The following is an 11487-nucleotide window of genomic DNA, read 5'->3' as shown; positions in this document are numbered from 1 at the left end:
AACAGTTCATGCACTTGGACTCTGCTGTGGTTCATAACCCAGCTCAGCGTCCATGTCTCTAACCCCCATGTCCCTCAGCCCGCAGGTCACATTGCAGGATGACTGGTCCCGGTCGGGTCAGGTATGTGCCTCAGATCAACCGGTCAGTGACTTACCGGCATAGTAGACACCTGGAGGAGATCTTTTTATTTATTTTTGTTACTCCTCACCTGTGGTTATTTTTTCCATTCATTTTTAGAGAGAATGGAAGGGAGTGGGGGGGGGGGGGGAGAGAGAGAGAGAGAGAGAGAGAGAGAGAGAGAGAGAAACATCAATGTGAGAGAGAGACATGAATTGGTTGCCTCCCACAGATACCCAAATGGGGAGGGGGAGCTGGGGGGGACTGACCCTGCAACCCAGTTCTGTGCCCTTGACAGGAAATTGAACCCGTACCCATGACCCTTCTGTGTGAGGGCCAACACTCTACCCACTGAGCACACCAGGCCAGGGTGGAGTGGATCATTTTTAACATCCTTCTCAACAAAGATATTTTCAGTAATAATCATGAAATACAGCTAGTAATAGTAATAGCATAGAAGAAGCACAGTGAAAAAGATTTATTATTGAGCTTTGTACGTGTATTCATGCTAATAAAATGTAATTTTAAAAGCAAGATGCAAACTAAAATACCTACTGCAGTATAATAAAAGAAAAAAGGTAATGAAATAGTACTCTTTATTACATTACTGTGCTTTTTGGAAAAAAGGAAAATAAATTAGTACTTGCATATAGGTCTGTCACCAGTGATGAGTAATAAATTTCAGTATTTGTTTTCAGTTGTAACTTTCGTAAACTTGTAAGTAATTTTGTCAAAAATTAATATTTGCATATTCATGTTCAACAGGCAGTATAAGATAGGTCCATCTATCTTTGCTCGTGGTTGACCAAACAACAGTTTTTACTAATTTTAATTTAAAATTTTTATTTCATATGAAGTAATATGTAAAATAAAGATAAATTGAGCAAAGATTCCCAAAACTCCCATTTCACAATAAATTCAAACAATTGCAATACTATCCATGTCTGTGTCTTAGGTATTAATTCCAGGAGCTTTCCAACTTGACACAGTTGAAAATTCTCTAGTAAAATAGAAATGTCATCAAACATCTTAATCATTTTTCGTTAAATCTCCCAAAGTTCTTGTTTTACAGAAATCAGAGGAAATGTCTGAATAATAGCAAACATTAACGCTATTTGACCCATTCATTGCTTTATATCAGGCATCCTGTTCTTGGTGGTCAGGATCAAGCCATTCAAACACGGACCTTTGGATTTCTCGTGTCTCATAAGCCCAACATCTTTCCTCTTGGCGTTCACGACAGGACAACATTAAAGCAATTCAAGTTCTGTTTCTTCGTGTTGGTAATCACTGTGCTATCATTGCTTCTTTCGAGTCTAGGTAAGGAGTTGGTAGCACTACAGAGCTGGGCACACAACGTGGGCGTGAATGGTTCCCAACTGTTGAGGACGTCCTGGAAGTGAGCTGCGTGGCTGAGTCTGCATACTGCGTGCCTGAGCGAGCGGGAGTTCTGCAATTAGCTTTCATGTAGAATGCGAGCTCTAACGGTAAGTAATAAAAATGTGCTAACTGGAAGCTAGATACATATGATTAAAACACAGCAGCAGTGTGGCAGTTGTTTAGAGCTTAGGCCAACAAAAGATTTTTTTTTCAGGAAGGGCCTCTTTATCGTGCACGTTGTTTAGCATTGCCAGCACATGGTGGTAATAAAAAGCACATTGACTTCTGGTTAGTTATATTATTGCTTTTAAATTCCGTACCGACTTCCTCATTGCTGGCACCCAGGAAGGTTTCTCTCCCGTGCCCAGCCTTTGGCACACCACCGCATGCAGCTACTGGTGCTGGTGGAGTGTGTTGGTGGGTGATAGAGACAAAGACGTCATGGCCCACCCTGAGTTTTAGGGGCGGTACTCAGAGAAGGGGGCGCTGTTATGACTTAGGCAACTGCTCCACGTGGTGTCTATTACATTCTCCCCCTTAGTTGCTTAGCACAGAACACACACACAGAGTTCACTTCAACCCATATGTCCTGCTGCCCAGCATGATCTGACACGCCCACATACAACCACAAATGCTAAGGGCTCTGAGCAAAGTTACGTTAGCTACTGCGTCCAAGGGGATGCCACGGAGCCATGTTCTCCATTCCTCCTCTAGTCAGATTGAGATCCCATCTGATATTCATCAGACTAACAAACAAAGCCAGTAATAACACACCCCATCCTCAAAGTCTATACCAGCACGATTTCTCTCATCTTCACAGTAATCCTCAGCCAGTTCTTGTGTACACTTCTCTCTTCTCTACATTAATCCCACATAACCCCCTCCAGACCACAGGGAGTTCAAACGCTTGCCATCGAGTGGGCCTTGCTAGCGGGGAGCCCAGTAGGGTGGATGGTCGGGTTCCTCCAGTGGGTAGGAGTGGGGTGCAGTGAGGAATGTTCCAGAGAGGCTTGAAGGCTGGGGTACACCAGTCCCTCTACAGTTCCTCCTGTATGTCACAGCTTCCTCTGCCAGGATCCCATTTTTCCCTGATCATGTATGAAACTAGTGAGTTCATAAATGCAATCGCCTGAAGTGTCAGTTTCTGAACATGGTTTTTAGTGATTTCAGACCAATAGCGAGTGGGATCATATTAAGACCTTGGCTTTGGACTTAGGCCTACAGGGAAGACCTCTGGGACGGAGTTTGCTGGTCCCTTACAGTAGGTGTTCTGATGCACTCAGAAGCATCACTGTCTGAGACAAGCAAAACTGGAAGACGAGAATCACATCGCAGGCCCACAGTCAAACAAACAGTCTCTCAGTCCTGTCCCCACCCAACTCCACGTTCTCTCTCCCCGGATTTTTCCCTGAAGCTTGCTCTTCTTAGAGTAGCACAGGCAGATTTAGAGTATCTACAGCAGAGGTCCTCAAACGTTTTAAACAGGGGGCCAGTTCACTGTCCCTCAGACATTCCACACATGCGCACTGCGGGCCCGGGACGAGTGGGCTGCTAAGCAGGACAGGCAGCGGCTACAAAAACACCCGGCGGGCCGGATAAATGTGGCCCGCAGGCCGCAGTTTGAGGACGCCTGATCTACAGTCTGCCTTTGAGTAAAGACAGCCCATTTTCAAGAGGAAGAAAAAGGATTCAGGCTTTGGAGACAATGTTGGGGCTTCAATCTCACATTACTAACTCTTACCTGTGTTCTTTTTCTATGCCTCAGTTTTCCATCTGTAAATGAAGATAATAGTTTCTATCTTTTAGGGTTATTAAAGAGTACTTGGCACATATGAGTACTCAATACACATTAGCTCTCACTTTTATTGGGCATCTAATTATTGGGTACTCACTGTGTGACAGTCACTGTGTGTGTGTGTGTGTGTGTGTGTGTGTGTGTGTACACACAGTGTATATATAGACACCCACACACCATGTAATATTTCTTTGCTCATCAAGGTAGGCACATAGTCTGTTGTATTTACTGCTGGGTCTTGGTATCACAATGCCTTGGCATAGAACGCACCCAAAAACATTATTTGAGTAAATAAATGTTTCGAGAAATCCCTAAACATACACATATATGTGCGCACACACATATGATTACAGAGCATCCAATTTCAGGAAATATTTCGGTATACACACTCTGAGGTTTCAAGAGAAGAGATTAACTCAGCAACTTGGAAGGACTCGAAGAGGGAGTGGGAAGTTGTCTCCAGTGAGGAGATAATGCGGAGGAGGAGGAGAGAGAGGAAGTCCTGGGAATCTGGGCTGTTAGCACCAGGTTGGCTGGCCACCCCTAACGGGCCCCTGACTCGGGCCCCAGGGGAGGCTGCCCGGATTCTCACAGGGCTTTCCCCCGGGTGGGGGTGCAGGTCTCCAGCGCTTCCTCTGGACATGTGTCTAGTGAAGCAGTAGTTGCCTCCCTCGAGACTTCCAGAAGCTGCTTTTCTCTTTAGGCCCGTCCGCTCAGTGTTCCAGAGCCCTGGGGCTTGTTTTAATGACAATTCCCCGGCATTCTGTCATTTGCTGAGTCACTGCTTAAGCACATGCCTGCAAAGGAGTCTGGGACTCCCCTGACTAAAGCAACAGGCTCAAACTCACCGCAGCTGATCTCCAGGGTTATTCCTGCCAGGTGAGCTCCCCACTTCCCATCTGGCGCAGACCTTTGCCCGTGCGCTTTTCCCAGGATTCACAGGCCGCCGTGACCTTCAGCGGGAGCACTCCACCGTCCTGCTCAGCTTCTCCTAGGACCGTGGTCGGCAAACTCATGAGCCACATGCGGTTCTTTGGCCCCTTGAGTGTGGCTTTCAAAATACCACGTGCGGGCGTGCGTACAGTTGAAACTTCGTGGCCCATGCGCAGAAGTCGGTTTTCGGCCTGGGCGAGTCTATTCTGAAGAAGTGCTGTTGATATTTGGCTCTGTTGACTAATGAGTTTGCCGACCACTATCCTAGGACCTTCTGCCCGTCCACTTCTGCCGGGGTTCTTGTTCCAGCATTAAGAAGGGTTCAGCAATCTGGAGAAGGCTGTGCATAGATTAATAAAGAGTCCAGAGACAAAATATAATTTTGAAAGGCATTTGGGGGTCAGAGGAGCTTAGCTTAAAGGAAACTAAGATCTAAGTTTCTAAGGTCTAAGGTCTTGGCTCTAAGATATCCTTGCTTCAGGACCCCATGCTTTTTATTAACACAACTTGTCCTGAGACAAGGCAGAGATATACACTTCAAACGGTATACACAAGCGTTGTCAGAATGGGGGAATTAGCCTAGGGCAGGTGTTTGGCCAGTAGGAGGCTATAACATGTAGATTAAGATGCCCTTTAGCTGTCTGGCAGCCAACAATCATCCCTTTTCAGGTTTGGGGAAATGCCCTCAGCCATTCCCAACAGGTGACTACATATGTGACTCAACCCTGTTGAGTCCCCAAGTTCCATCAACCTTTTGATGAAACTCTTGAAATTATGACATGCTAGAATTGGCTTCCGGCAACTTATCCATCCTAGTTTCTGGAGACAGGCCAAGCCTGAGCACTCGAACCAAAAAATGCGAGGGGCTGGTGGGGATCACTTCTTTCTATCTGCTCTCTAGAGAAACAGCAGGCACCCACATAAAGTGGAGTTTAGCAATCTCACACTAAGCCACAAAGCCTTAATAATGTAGTCCCCCTCATTTGGGAATTTTTAAGGCTTAGAGGTATTCAGGATAATTCTACTAGTTTGGCATATGGTTGATGTAGACAGAAAGCTCTTTATCCATTAATCAGTACACTACTTGAGCAGCAAGCTTTCATCCAACAGCAATAAATAAGCAAATTACAAATGGCTTTATGTAGTTAGAAATGATGGGCCTGCAAAATGAGCTCATTCATTTAAGCATTCGGTCATCAAAAATGTAGTGAGAACTTGCTTGCTATGTGGAAGGCTGCTAGGCAAGTGGGAAATACTGAGACAAATTAGGAGGGAACAAATATTGATTTTGCTGCACATAATCTTGGGTGCTTTGCCAATCTTTGCATTTATACTTTGCAACAACTTTGTAAAGTAATGTGGCAAAAAACCTGGTACTTGTCCCCTCCATATTCATTCTTCCAAAATATTTCTTAATAGGATGATGGAAGAATCAGATACTCAGGCCTGGTAAATATTTCCTAAGCCTCCCTTGCAGCTAGGTGTGGTCATGTGACTAAGTTCTAGTTGACAGGATTGGCACTAAAGTGATATGTGCAATTTTGAGGTGAAGCCCTTACTAAGGGTGCTATTTCCTCTCTCCTCCACCTTTCCGGGAATTGGAAATAGATGTGGCTTAGGGCCGGTGAGTAAGCTTTAGTTCACCTGCACAGCATTAGAGTAATGAGGCAAAAAGAACCTGGGTCTCTGGCTGGCTTCAAAGAACAGTTTCCTACCTGTCCTCAACCATCTGCCCACCAATGGGTCATTACATAAAAGGAGAATAAATTTCTATCTTCTTAGAGTCGTTCTACTTGGAAGGGAAATAAGGAAGTTAAGAAAATTTTCTAAGATCACTGAAGTACAGATCCAGGACTGATGTGTTCTGCTACCTCATGCCACTGGCCCTAACGTAAGCAGAGCGCCTCGGTTGTGAAACCCTTGGGTTTCTCAAGAAAAGCAGTTGTCCTGCCGAGATTTTAGTGGGTCATCTTGGGAAAAGCTCGATGCAAAAGGTGAGGCCAGCACTCCCTGAATGCGTGCTAGTGCCAGACATCCTGGTGTGCCCGCTACATACGCTGTTGAGTGAAGACCCAGATGTCACTCTCAAAATGTGCACAATCTCGGACGACATGTGCTTAAATGACAGAGAGTTCTACACAAGAAAGAGCAAAATAAGTGCTAAGTGGGTGGAGAGCATGGAAACGGTGTGTCTGGCTGCATGGGATCAGGAACAGCTTCAGGAAGGAGGGGGCACTGAGCTTGGGCTTGCAGAACAGGTGGCATTAGGGAGACCGAGCATCGCACGGAGAGAGGAGCGTGAACAATGGACAAGCTGGGCAGCACCAGAAGCTGTCCCTCACTGTGGCCGGAATGGCAGATCCATGAGGGGTAACAATGACCGGTGGGCTGGGTCAGATTAGGGTGGGCTTCAGGGCGCAGGCCAAAGAGCTCAGACTTCATGTGTAGGGTCCAGGGTGCCTGTAGGGTTCCGAATAAGATGGTAGAAAATTCAGAATTTGGGGACTATTTCTTAAGCCCCTCCTGGACCCCAGGCACTGAATAAAGATGAACCTGTCTGCAATGTGGATGGCAACGACGCCGTGGAGGAGGCGAGGCCAGACAGGAGACCAGGAGGCCAGCTAGGAGGCTAAGTGGGGGGGCAGCAGCGGGAGAGAAGAGGGGGGGCGGATGTAAGAGACGTAGGGAGGGCAGCACCCACAACGCTGGGCAGCCCACTGGGAGTGGGAAGCAAAGGGGAGAGAGGAGCCTGTGACAACTAGGAGGTTTGTTTTCACCTAGAACAGTGGTTCTCAACCTTGGCTGCACATTAGAATCACCTGGGGAATCTTTTTAAAATCCTGATTTCTGCCGAAACCGGTTTGGCTCAGTGGATAGAGCGTCGGCCTGCGGACTGAAGGGTCCCGGGTTCGATTCCGGTCAGGGGCATGTACTTGGGTTGCGGGCACATCCCCAGTGGGAGATGTGCGGGAGGCAGCTGATCGATGTTTCTCTCATCATCGATGTTTTTTTTGTTTTGTTTTTGTTTTTGTTTTGTTTTGTTTTTTTTTCATCATCGATGTTTCTAACTCTCTATACCTCTCCCTTCCTCTCTGTAAAAAATCAATAAAATATATATTTAAAAAATAAAATAAAATAAAATCCTGATTTCTGGGCCTCATCCTCCGGAAATTCTGTTTCTTTGTTACTCATGTTGTGGCCCCACCCCATAACAAAGAAACTGAATTTCTGGAGGATGAGGCCCATAAATCAGGATTTAAAAAGATTCCTAGGTGATTCTAATGTGCAGCCAAGGTTGAGAACCACTGATCTAGAAACTGGAAGGAAAGAAAATTACTTAAAGAGAGTCTGACCCGCTTTTTTTTCTTAATTAACACGGTAAATGAGACGTTCTGCGCTGAACTGGAAAGCCCTCCCTTTCCTGGGGAATGGTTTACAAGTAGATAAGGAAAAAGTATGCCGGGCTTGGCGTATTGCACTTCTCTGAAGATGATCGTGGTGGTGGGAAACGGGGATTAACTTCTGAGGAGCAGAATTCCCACTCGGCCTGGGAGCTGTCAGGGCTGAGCCCAGGCGCAGTGTCTCCGAAGCCCTTCTCTCTGGGACTCTGCTTGACTCTCTTTTTAGCTGTCAGATAACTTTTTCATCTGTAAACGGAGTCAAAGCTTGAAAATACCTTGAGGAATCTTAGGAATCCCAGTAATCAGTGAGAGGGCTAGCTATCTGCATGGACAGGCTCCGCAGCGCCCACTCAGCACGCTTCCCGGGGGTCAATGAGAAGGCAGCCATTCTCATACCCGGCTGCCTCTCTCTTTGCCCTTCTCTCTCCTGTCTCCGGTCACCTGGTATCACGGGACACGGACAGGTAGCTGGGCAGGGTTCCACTCTGGCAGCACAGCAAAATCAGAGCTCAAGGTAGATGTCGAACCCATCCTGTTCACACACCAGCTAGTAAATGAAGAGTGTTAGGCTCCGACAGCCAAATATTCTGCATTCCTGAGAAATCTAATCAGTTTCTCATTCTGGCGAACATGTTCACATCGAACATTGCTTCCACAAACCAAGTGGGCATACCTTTTTTTTTAAAAAAAAGTTTTTATTGATTTGAGAGAGAGAGGAAGGGGCAGGGAGAGACAGAAACACCAATGAGAGAGAAATATGGATCAGCTGCCTCCTGCATGCCCCCTAGTGGGGATTGAGCCCAAAACCCAGCATGTGAATGGAACCGGCCACCTCTTGGTGCACGAGACGATGCCACACCAACTGGCCCACACCAGCCGGGCAAGGGAGTACCTTTTTGACTTTTGATTTATCATTAAAAGATTCAAATTTGGAAGCTGAAATATAATAGTTTAAATCTTTGTATTTTTTTAAAAACTCTTCCATGAAAAAGAAGCCAGGCATCAGCTTTCGATATAAGGGAACATTCTCTTGGAGGCTCCATAAAGCCAAGTCCACATGCTTCATTTCTTGTTCTTGTTTCTTTTTTAAAATATATTTTATTGATTTTTTACAGAGAGGAAGGGAGAGGGACAGAGAGCTAGAAACATCGATGAAAGAGAAACATCGATCAGCTGCCTCCTGCACACCCCCCACTGGGGATGCACCCGCAACCAAGGTACATGCCCTTGACCGGAATCGAACCTGGGACTCTTCAGTCCATAGGCCGACGCTCTATCCTCTGAGCCAAACTGGTCAGGGCACACATACTTCATTTCTTGTTCTTTCACAGCATCTGGGGGGCCACCGTTGCCCTGTTCTGGTTCAGGAAGCTTATTCAGGGTATTGCCACATCCTGAAGGCATCTTGTCTTCTTGCAGAGCCTTGTCCATCAAACCCATCTCCGTGTCTCACAGCTCACTCTCCGGCCGTTGTGATCTTGTCAGATTGGCCCCTGACCCGCCACAGCATGCGCTTCCCCTGAGCCTGCTCCAGTTGATGTGTGTCCCCTCTCATGCGTCCTCCACTGTCCAACGTCTAGACTCCTGCATCTCAGCTACGGTCAGACTGGAGCTGGGGCCTCATCTCTGCTGGGTTAGGGCAGCGTGGGCACTGGGGGTGGGAAGCAGTTGGCTCTGTTTCTTGAGCCTTATTAGTCCTTCAGCAACCATTATTGTATACTTCCTGCCACTTTGTTCTTATAGGGATCCTAGTGCTCATGCAATCACTGTCTCTCAGCAAAATCGACTCAGCCCAGGAGACCTGCAGCCAAGAGCTCCATCATTGGACACCATCCCTCTTTCGGAAGCCTCAGCACGTACCGCCACTGTGACAAGAAACTCGTCACTGGACTTGGGGTCCTCCTAACGGGCTTCTCTCCTTCCACTCATGGCAGCCAGAGGAAACTGTTAAAATGCAAATAAGATCTGGAAGCAGCCCAAGCGCCCCTCAGGAGGTGAGTGGATAGAAAAGCGGTGGTGCATGTACACAGTGGAATCCGATGCAGAGGTAAAAAGGAAGGATCTCTGACCCGGCTGCAATAGCGGGATGTGCTCTAGGCAGTTAGGCCGACAGGAGCCGAGCAAAGACGCTGGGCCCGGTACAGCAGGTCACCAGGATGGAACGCCCAGGTGCCTCGCCACGGACAGTCACTTGTACGGTGGGACCTTGGCTCCAGGGTGACTTTTCCTCCCCTAGCCCTTCGCTGCTCATGCAGTTTGGAACCCTTGACCTTTCCTCCCTAGAGATAACATCTATCCCTCGGTTGTATTTCAGCTCCAGGCCCAGGTAAGCAATAAACCCAGCCCTGGCTGACCCCAGGACCAGCTGCATTGCATGATGACCCCCTGCGCTGGTGTCGGCCAATCCATCAGTGGAGACCACAGCCCTGAAAGGACACACCTGGAAAACTGCTGAATATTAAGATCTTTCCCCTCAGGTCTCCCCTAAAATCTCTACCCTGAAAACCCTCAGGATGGAAGACCCAGAGGACCCAGGATCCTGAAGCACCCACAGGTGTTACCTTTAGTTTCCTCACCCCCATGCTCCACGGGCCCTTCCTTTACCTCTATGACTTGTTTTCTAAGCCCATTTCTTCTAGGACAGTGGTTCTCAACCTTGGCTGCACATTAGAATCACCTGGGAATCTTTTTAAAATCCTGATTTCTGGGCCTCATCCTCCGGAAATTCTGTCTCTTTGTGATGGGGTGGGGCCACAACATTAGTAACAAAGAAACAGAATTTCCGGAGGATGAGGCCCAGAAATCAGGATTTTAAAAGGATTCCCAGGTGATTCTAATGTGCAGCCAAGGTTGAGAACCACTGCTCTAAGAAGTACTTCTATCTCTGTAATTTACCCAGTAAGCGTTCTCTTACAGTTTGGGTCTTGCTCTGAAACCTTTCCTAGCCAGAACCCGAGTCCCGAGGTTGCTGAACCCAGGTTTGCTCTGACGGGTCATGATGCCGTTCCTGCTGCCTACAACATGTTGGCGTGTGCTCGCCATTATCACCGCCCATGCAGAAAGCCAGGTGTCAGCTCTGATAGTCCTCCTCCACATCCTGTTCTGTTACCTCCTCCATTCCGCGCCCTCCCTCTTCATGCCCAAAGCCCTGGTCCAAGCCACCATCATCTGTCCCCTGGACGACTACAGCTGTCCATGACTGGCCTCCCTGCTTCCATCCACTCGTCTGTTTTACACTACAGCTAACCTGACCTTTCCAGAACACTCATCGGATCGTGTCACCGCGCCTACCACACCTGCAGGGCGGTCAGCCTCCGCTCACAGCCCATTCCCCTTTGCTCTCTGCTCCACCAACAGGGGCAACATTGACATTTCAAATCAGATCATCCTTTGTCGTAGAGGATTGTCCTGTGCGTGGTAGGGTAGCTGGCACCATCTCCGACTTCTACCTGCTAAAGGTCAGCGGCAACTCTCCCCCCAAGTTGTGACGCACAAATATTTCCAGACGTGGCCAAGTGTTCCCTGGGGGGCAAAGTCTACCGCCCCCACTGAGAACCTTCCCTGTGTAGCTCTGTCTTCTCTCCTGAAACGAGGGAACAGGCTGCTCCCTCTGCCTGCAGCTCTCTCCTGCCCCTGTTCCTAGTTAACCTCTTCTTGGCCTCCAATCTCCATGCCACCAGCACTTCCTCAGGAGAAGCCTCTCTGGTCCCCCGTCCTGAGCTCTCCTCATGTGGGGTACGGCTCATGTCGGTTCTTCGTGCATGGTCATCAAATCAAACGTTCACTGACATAGTTGTAATGTTGCTTTTACTCGTATGGGTATTTGATTAATGCCTGTCTCACCCAACGGACCACAAGCT

The 11487-nt window shown here is 47.8% G+C and overlaps 1 long non-coding RNA gene across 1 annotated transcript; it reads left to right on the top strand.

Moving 5' to 3' along the window:
* Window positions 1-532: 532 nt before the first annotated feature.
* Window positions 533-10303, top strand: LOC132220565 (uncharacterized). Its single transcript, XR_009449812.1, has 3 exons — window positions 533-1319; window positions 1434-1605; window positions 9371-10303. It is a non-coding gene; the product is annotated as an uncharacterized LOC132220565 (long non-coding RNA).
* Window positions 10304-11487: the final 1184 nt, after the last annotated feature.

The sequence above is a fragment of the Myotis daubentonii genome, chromosome 18 (genome assembly GCF_963259705.1).
Source record: "Myotis daubentonii chromosome 18, mMyoDau2.1, whole genome shotgun sequence".
Taxonomy (NCBI): domain Eukaryota; kingdom Metazoa; phylum Chordata; class Mammalia; order Chiroptera; family Vespertilionidae; genus Myotis; species Myotis daubentonii.
Note: the sequence above shows the minus strand (reverse complement) of the source record. Positions and strands in the feature narration are given on the sequence as shown.